The sequence below is a fragment of the Lolium perenne genome, chromosome 7, assembly GCF_019359855.2.
Source record: "Lolium perenne isolate Kyuss_39 chromosome 7, Kyuss_2.0, whole genome shotgun sequence".
Classification (NCBI taxonomy): Eukaryota; Viridiplantae; Streptophyta; class Magnoliopsida; order Poales; family Poaceae; genus Lolium; species Lolium perenne.
In genome coordinates, this window is record NC_067250.2 from 204,865,579 (window position 1) to 204,874,796 (window position 9,218).

At 45.5% G+C, this 9,218-nt stretch overlaps 1 long non-coding RNA gene across 1 annotated transcript; it reads left to right on the plus strand.

Annotated features, from left to right (window-relative positions):
- The first annotated feature begins 3,345 nt into the window (after positions 1–3,345).
- LOC139833314 (uncharacterized) lies at positions 3,346–5,487 on the plus strand. The gene is made up of 3 exons (XR_011748782.1): positions 3,346–3,422; positions 3,516–5,225; positions 5,350–5,487. It is a non-coding gene; the product is annotated as an uncharacterized lncRNA (long non-coding RNA).
- Positions 5,488–9,218: the final 3,731 nt, after the last annotated feature.

Below are 9,218 nucleotides of genomic sequence, written 5' to 3' on the forward strand. Positions count from 1 at the left end.
CGCAAGTTTAGAATTTCAGATAATATCTACTAGAGATGATGCTCTTGCTGGTTCCAAGTTCTGAAACGAACACGAGGAGTCGTGGCCTCCTTCCGGGACTCTCGAGCGGTGCCTTTTGTTTCCGAACAAATCTATATTCTCAAGCTGTTTCCGATCGAATCCGCATCTAAAGGTATAATAGATGCTCCTCATAGGGGGATTCACAACGATTAGAGCATGTGAACCGTTGGATTTTTACTGTACCTGACCAACGTTCGATCTCAGCCGTCCGTTTCTGGCAGCAACAAGCGCTAGCGAAAGCCATGCACTGGTCGTTGTTTACCCGCATCTGGCTGCGTTTGGGTCCTATGGTCCGGCAGGTCCACACATCAGTCACCGTGCGGAGAAGGAGCAGACGAAACCCTACCTGACCCAATCGCCTCGCATCCGGATCCTCTCCAATCCCCTCTCGTTCTTCCATGTCGCGTCTGGCGGCGCTGATCCGCCTCCATGGCTGCCCACCCTTCTCCCACCCCCCATCTGCAGCCGGAAAGAAACATGGCAGCGGCGGCACCGAGTACGCGCCTGGGCGATGGAGCCGACTGCGCGCCTGGGCGACGGCGAGCGCGCACCTGGAGATGGCGGCGGTGAAGGAGAGCGCGCGCCTGGGCGACTGTGGCGGCGAGCGCGTGCCTGGAGACGACGGCGACGAAGGCGGCAGTGGGGGTGGAGGTCATCAATCGGCGCTCAATCAGGCTGCAACTGCGTTGGCCTTGGCGAGCTCGACAAAGAGGTGGGTGGCAACAAGATCAATCAGGCTGCAACTGCCTCAGCGCTGGCGCCGCCGCTCTTCTGCCTCCGCTTCTCCGGCAGTAAAGGCCGCGGCGGCGGGCTTCTTTGCCATCCTGCTGCGCCTACAGAGAGATGGATGGGATTGGGGAGGAGAACCGCAGGGGCGAAGGTCATCGATCCGCTCTGCTTGGCCCAATTTGATAAGGAGGACGCCGCCCTCCTCTGCCTCACCTCCTCTGCTTCTGGGCTGGTGCAGCTGGAGTATCTCCGCGGGATCTCTCCGATGACAACAAGCAACACTTGCATAACCTACCCCAGCTTCACGATCTATCTCCACAGCTGCTCACCCCAGGTACCAGATACAAAAATCCAGGATGGATTCCTTTAACTATTTTCTTTGAATAGCTTTTTTCTCATGGATTTGTGCTCAACCCAGGGAACCAAGATGCAGGCGTGAAGAATATCAATAAACAGGTACCAAGTAAAGTAGTATTTACTACGGAAATTCGTTTTGACTCTCGGGTCCAGGTGATCCCGATTTGTGGACCAATCACATCTCACACGCTTCACCATTTGTCAGTGTATTGAGATACGTATTCCCCTTGTATATCATTTTTGAATAGTGCTTGGGCCCATGTGGGCAGGCGTAGTAAAGTGTGCAGCTACCTTCTTCCTCGTTCCCCTTTCTCTTGCCTCTTCATGAATTCATCCGCATATTTCTCCCCTCCGGCCTCTCTTCCCCGCTCTAGCAGCTCCGGCCAAAGGAGTGAAGGAGAGACGGGCCCAGGATCTGTTGCAACTGTGTATGCTCAAAGGAAGTACCGAGACGGTGGTGCATAATTTGGTGATAATCCAGCCCCAGCCCAAGGCCATGCCGATGGCGCAACAACAACAAAAAAATTCAGGTGTGTCTCTGATGCGTGCTTTCTCAATTCTACGGTGACCCCTGAGACAGCGCCGGCTCGTACTTGTTAACGTTTCCGACCTGGCTCTTCATTGTTTTTTTTTCCTGCTAGTAAATCCTCTCCATGTTTTGTTGGTCGTTGATTCCATTTCTCAAATCTTCCTACCGTGGCGGCGACCATTTCCCGGATGGGTTTACATGAGGCCTCAGCATCCTCGCCAAGCTGATCTGCTGTTGGCGGCCAGTGCTTCAGGTCGTCAGCCAAGAGTACAACGCTCCGCTCAGAAGGAAAATCGTGTACAAATGTACCTGTTACTGCTAGCTCATGTTTCACAATCGTTACCTTTCCCGTCCGTGCTCGTTCACGAGCGAATTTATTAGGATACATCTCTCTCATCCGTACTTGCGTACGACTACGCGAGCCTCTCTTATACCTGCATTTTCTGCGCGTCGTCGAGCAAATTGTAACCCTGCCACACACGGATGTCTAGGTAAAGTGATTAGTCCAGCAAAGCGGGAGTATATGGACTCGGGAGCCAAAACTGCATCCCCTTACCTATTTACTATTGATATTTAGCAAACATACTTACGCTATAATGGTTTCCTGGTGTGCTCACATGCCTTTTGAACAGTATCCACCATATTCAAGGCATGAGTTTCTTTATCTTTGTGAAGATAGGCAGAAATCTGTTGGTGATCAATCAAAGACAGAAACACTTAGAACTTTTTATTAGCTTGGATCCTATGAACTACTTTGATTAGAAGTTCGGAAGTCGATCCCATCTCATTAATAATTCAGTGTAAGGACATAGTATTTGAGATTTTTAATATGTGATGCATTTCTTTTTAAACGTACTGAATTAACAAAAAGGCATTGTTTGAAAGATGATGCAATATTGCAAATAACTCATTGTGCGATTTTATTTGGCAAATGAGGTTAATAATGTGATGACATAGTTCCAGATGTACACTAGCATGAGATTACCCTACCTGATGTAATTTCTCATCTCACTGTTGTGCCATTCAAATTCTGTTACATGCGTGCTACATACATATATTCATCTATTTTTAAGATATACGTTCATAAAGAAGTATTTATCTCCCTAACCTTTCTATTATGTACATGAATAGTCAAAATCTCATAATCTGATGCTGCTAAGGTTGGAAGGGCTTCCAACAATGTTGCTACTGGTTGTTTTGTTTTGCTTGTCGCGCACCCGCTGTCATGTGATAACTAGACTTCCTTCACTAGGCTTGGAATTAACTATCCATTCTCCCTCCGTTTATATTCTCTAGCAACCAGTCATATTGCACGAGAGAAAATCTGAACATCGAGTCCATATAAATAGTTGAATCTTGTGTGTTGTTAGTTATTAGGAGATAATCCAAGCTAAGTCACTTGGCTAGGAATTAGGAACAACTTAGTGCATACTGATTCCTGCATGGTTTGCGATGCTTCAGCCAATAGATGGTGGTCTTGCACAAGTGGCAAAGAAATGCCAGGAAAAAGACTGCTATGGGTTGTTACTCGAGCATTGGTCTTCTCCCAGCTTTTCTTTTTTTAGCATGTTGATTTTTTTTTGTGAAAATTAAGAGGACCAGAAGAAACTTCTAAGCATGTATATTTTGCAGCACGTGATCTGAAAATCAATTTTCATCTAATCTTATTGTATACAGGTTGATAGGTTTACTGCCAGGTTCAGATCTTCCGCTCACGAAATTTGCCCTTTGGGGTAGCATACATCATGTAATTCATCATCATGAGACTCGGTTGAATATTTATTTCTTAGCTCCTCCTGGATAATCTTATTAGTTGAATATTTATTTCTTACACCTTCAGAACTTAAACTCGGCTTTGATGGTACAATACTGAAGTGTTTGATGGATCGTGGATTCATGTTAATTGATGCAAGCTCCGTGCAATATGGTCACTGAGCCTGAACCCAACGATGTTATCTAGGTAAGGTACCAAACTCCACCGTTACCCCTGTGTTACCAGCTTCTACTTTGTTCCTTCACTTGCTGCTATATAAGTATATTATTCATTCGTTGGACTTTTTTACTACTAGAGTAGGCATCTAATAATGCACTGTGAAGAATATTCTTAAAGAACTGCAATACGATTGGGTGCACGCTTTATCCATCTAAAAAATGGAAAATATTGGTCTGTTTTTTGTATGCCTTCCAATACCACCGAAGAAGTCCTGTGTTAGAATTTAAGAAATTTTGTTTTCAAAGCAGAGTTGCACTTGACATATAATGCCTTTTCATTTAACTACTTATTCTTTATACTGATTTACCCAAAATAAATCCCTTTCTCAGTGGTTACCAGTTTGCTTTGTTCTTACTTATATGGTCTTCTTTATTCATGAAGCGCTAGATTGTTTATTTACATAGAAATCACGCCCTGTTGTGAAGAGAATATTGCACTGGACCCTGAGGGGTAATTCTGTTTCCATGAAGTTCTTCTCTATTAGCTGCATCAATAATGCTTCCTTATGCATGCGTTCGATGCCAATGGAAACCAGCAACCTAATCAAGGCTAAAGCCTTTCGAACCTGCACTGCCATGGATCGTCATAACACACAGCCAATCACCTAAGAGTTCAAGCAAGTGATTTAATTGTTGGTCCAAAAATCTTAAATATAAGCTGAAGTGAGTAATATTGTTCACAACATTTAATTATAGGCCAGAAAATAGACTTAGGGATATAAATACTACGCATGAAACACTTGTACATTTTTTGTAGAAGCTGTCCGGTTGAACTCTCTAAGGTTAGCTTTTTTTCATATCATGCCACATAACAGATTAGATTTGATTATGGATTCGTATAAGAAATTATTAACCGAGAAACACTACTACATATCAATTATTCAGGTGTAGAACTAATTAAAGTGTTCAGTGCATCCATCTGTATTGCAAAAGTAATAGCTCCATTGGCTACCTACACATAAAACGAGAGCTTCCCTCCTCTCCATGGTGGCATCATGCAGGGCTGCTTGGAAGTACGTAACCTGATACAGCTATTTGTTTCATGTCATTTTTGCGCCTTTGCAAATAGATGATTAATATCTACCATAAGTAACTTTATTCAATTCTGGGTGTTACCCATTCACTTGGGTCGCAAGTGGCGGTGTTATATTTGAGAATGCAACACTCCAACTTTGAACTAAACATGCCTATGACTCTACAAGTGTTTACTTCCTCTCTTTCTATCTTGGAGAAACCTCCCATGCCAAAATGGTGAGTAAAGCCATGCTCCAGTACATGTCAAAAAGATGCTAATAAGGTTCAGACTAACATCAGAATTAAGTTGTCAGTCATACTTCAGTGCTTCTCTGTATATCTGAAGTTGCTAGCTGTTTCTTTTATAGAACTTAAAAATTGGAGTGTACTTCCATCCGGCTATGCTTATGGTTGTTTAATTTGGTCCTATGTCAATGTAGTATCAAATAATTTGTTTTTTGTGTTTTTTGAGAGAGCTTTCACCTGATGGCAACATCTCAGACTTGATGGAAACTCCTTTTGACAGAGGTCTCATGCTTATCACGTAAGGCTATAAGCCCAAGTTAAGACCTCATTAACTGATTGCTGCAATTCTGGAGCATATATAGCTCAATGGAGCCATACCTCTAATTTCTGGAAAGATGATGATGACAAATTGACATTTCCAGGTACGGAACCACTCCCATGTGATTTAGCTTAATCTTCTATGTACGATACCTTCACCTTCCACTGCAACGAGGTGTGTGAGGTTGGCATGATGCTATGAGAGGTACTAACTATCTCAGCGGTGAGCTCTTTATGCAATCCCGATCTTCATAAGAAGATGGCTGAAACAATTAGCTAAAACTGAAAGGTTCAGGGATACTTGATTGATGGGCTATCTAAACCATCTAATACCAGTTTTAGATATCTGGCTAAACATGTTTCCTTGGAATGTCTTTGATGGCTTTTAAGTGTTTTGGTACCACAATTTGCTGTTAGAATTCATTCATTGATTCTGGTTGATTGGATTAGACTGATCCATGTATAATTTCCAGTTGATTCAAGTAACTATATTTACAACTTTACGAAGCTACTGAAACAAGTTCTGGCTAAACCACCTATAATATAGATCCGTTTTGGTGAAATTAATCCAATGTTGCTTAGCATATAGTGATGTATCATGTTCTGCATCTACCGTCTTATGCATACACTAGTAGGAAAACCCTTATAGGCAGAGCTTAGTTCTGTGGCGCACCACTGAAAATGCGCCACAGAATGTTATTTTGTGGCGCACCACGCTGGGTGCGCCACAGAAATAGCTTAATTTTGTGGCGCACTGCTGAACGTTGCGCCACAGAAATTGTATGGGGCCCACATCCTGCCACCACCAATTATTAGTGTAGGTATTTCTGTGGCGCACATGTCATGCTGCGCCACAGAAATAACTCTTTCTGTGGCGCACGTGCTTCTGTGCGCCACAGAAGTAATTGATTCTGTGGCGCACTTACTCTGGTGCGCCACAGAATTAAGGTAACTTATATCATCTCGCCCGTGCCCTCCCCCGCCTGTTCACCTCTCCCCTCTCCCCTCTCCACTCTCCTCCGATCCGCCACGCGCCACCATGGTCGTCGCCATCGCCGTCGCCGCCGCCTTCCTCCGAGAGGGCCGGATGCCGCCACGGTCCTCCCATCCCCGCCACCTGCAGCACAAGCTGCCGCTACGGCGAGGAGGGGCCGCCGCGAGGAGGGGCCGCCGTCGCGTGAAGGTGGAGGAGCCGCCGCGTCCTCCTCCTCCTCCACCGCTGCCGTCGTCGTCAACCTCCTCCTCCACCCCTGTCGTCGGTGAACTCTCTCCCCTCCCCTCCCTCTTCCTCTCCCGCGCGAGCACAAAGTGCTCGACGAAATGCTCGTGCTTCTAGGTTGTGCTGATGATGCTCTGGATGCATTGCTGTTGCTCTGGATGCATTGATGTTGTTGCTCTGGATGCATTGCTGCTAGTTTCTTTGATTCAGTGATGCTGCTCATGTGCAGTATCTGAATAAATTACTTTGTTGCCTGCATATGGATAGTTTCATTTGGAGTGACATGCTATATTGGCTCTATATATATCTGCTCCAAAGGTTCCATTTGGAGCCTGGATTGCTAGTGGTTAGTATATTGTTATGCTGCTAATAAAAAGGTGCTAGTGGTTAGTATATTGTTGCCTACATATGGATAGTGTTGTTTGTGGAGGTTTACTGCCACTTGTTATTGATGAACCATGTGATGGTAATGATTCAATTTAATTCAATGATGTTAATTTGATTTCCATCCTTTGTTGGAAATAAATCCATGTCTGAACATGTACAAGGTAATGAAGACTTGCTCACTTGGTATTGCTTGCCAGTTGGACATTTGGTTGGTTTTGATGCTACTGGTTCATTTAAATGCATGAAATGCTACTATGGTATGCTACTGTGGTATCCTTGTGAAGAAAACGATGGATTCTTGTGAGCTTATGGTATGCTACTATGCTACTGTGGTATCCTTGTGAAGATTTACTTGATGGATTCTTGTGAGCTTATGGTATGCTACTATGCTTATAATGCTCTGATTAGTGGGGATGCTTACTGGATCATGTGCATATAGTTCATATAGTTCCCTAAAAAGAAAGAATGCTCCCTGGCCAGATGCTTGATGTCTTGGCTCAGCCAATGATGCAAAGGCTGAGGCAAAAACTTGGATAAGAACAGATACTAAAATGTGTGATTTAAATGGAATGCTTATGATGGTATACTAAAATAGAGATATTCATATTAGGGAATCATGTAAATGAATGCCACTGTGGTATCCTTTTCTTGTTGGGTTTGATGAAAATAGAGATATCCACAGTAGGGGATCATGTAAATGAATGCCACTGTGGTATCCTTTGAAGAAAAAGGACTGTTTCTGATGGTTTTAAAAGGCTAGGTGGTTCTAGGTGATTAAGTTGGCTACCAAGACTTGTCTCATCTGGTTAGCTGGGATATGCTATGTGTTGTTGCTTGTTTAGGCATATCTATCACTTACTGGATTTACTGGTTCTTGATTGGCCTCTCTTTTGCCAGCATCACTTGGTCTATACCAAGTGATGAATAATCCCTTTGGAGCATCTGCTCCATGCATGCTATGTGTGTTTGAGCATCTTGACTTATGTCACCATGGTTGCTGGTTTGGTGGTGTTTTTGTACTTGTCGATGATTAGATGGTTGGTTGATCACTCGTACACTCCGGGGTGTCGCTAGTGAGCCTGGTGTGATGGCACAAATATCAATCTCTTGTCACTACAAGAAAAGTTCTGATAGACAACGTCTCAAAATCGTCCGCTAAGGGGTATTTTTCGTCGCCTATGGGCCTAACCCGACGATATGGGTTCTGTTGTGGAAACTGCGTCAGGCAAAGTCCTACGACGATTTTTTCGGTCCGTCGCGCTTGGGCGCCCTTCCGCCACGGAAAATCGGACCGTTGCCCAAGTGTTTCCGGGAGCCCGTTGACTGCTGACGTCATGCAAACTGACACGTGCGACGCAGATTAGCGCGATTAACGGCGTTAACCGGCTGAAACCCCGTGGTAGATGGTAGGCCCACACGAGGCCTGCCACATCTTAAGCGGGCCGGGCCAGCTGACATAGTTTGACCGGTCAACTATATAGCTGGGCTGGTCCATTAGCCGGACCTAACCTCTAAGGTTGACTGGTCAAAACTTAAATGGGCCGGCCCATTTAACATGTGGGGTCCACCTTACAGCAACTGGGCCGGCCCAAGAAGCAAGTGGGCCGGGCCAAAACACAGGTGGGTCCCACTTTCCTGTTAAAGGGCCGGCCCATTTAGTGTGTGGGGTCCACCATATAGCAAGTGGGCGGGCCAAAAACACAGGTGGGTCCCACTTTCCAGTTAAAGGGTCGGCCCATTTAGTATGTGGGGTCCACCATATAGCAAGTGGGCCGGCCCAACAAGATAGTGGGCTGGGCCAAAAACACAGGTGGGTCCCACTTTCCTGTTAAAGGGCCAGCCCATTTGGTGTGTGGGGTCCACCATATAGCAAGTGGGCCGGCCCAACAAGATAGTGGGCCGGGCCAAAAGCACAGGTGGGTCCCATCTTCCTGTTAAAAGGCCGGCCCATTTAGTATGTGGGGTCCACCATATAGCAAGTGGGCCGGCCCAACAAGATAGTGGGCCGGGCCAAAAACACAGATGGGTCCCACTTTCCAGTTAAAAGGCCGGCCCATTTAGTATGTGGGGTCCACCATATAGCAAGTGGGCCGGCCCAACAAGATAGTTGGTCGGGCCAAAAACACAGGTGGGTCCCACCTTCCTGTTAAAGGGCCGGCCCATTTACCATGTGGGACCACCATATAGCAAATAGGCTGGCCCAACAAGATAGTGGGCCGGCCCAATAAGCATGTGGATCCCACTATCGTGTAACCGGGCCGGCCTACTAAAGAAGTGGGCTGGCCCAAAATGAAAGTGAGTCCCACACTACTGTAAGTGGGCCGGCCCAATCTGTTGTAGTGCCCTACTTGTTTGACTAGTCAACTT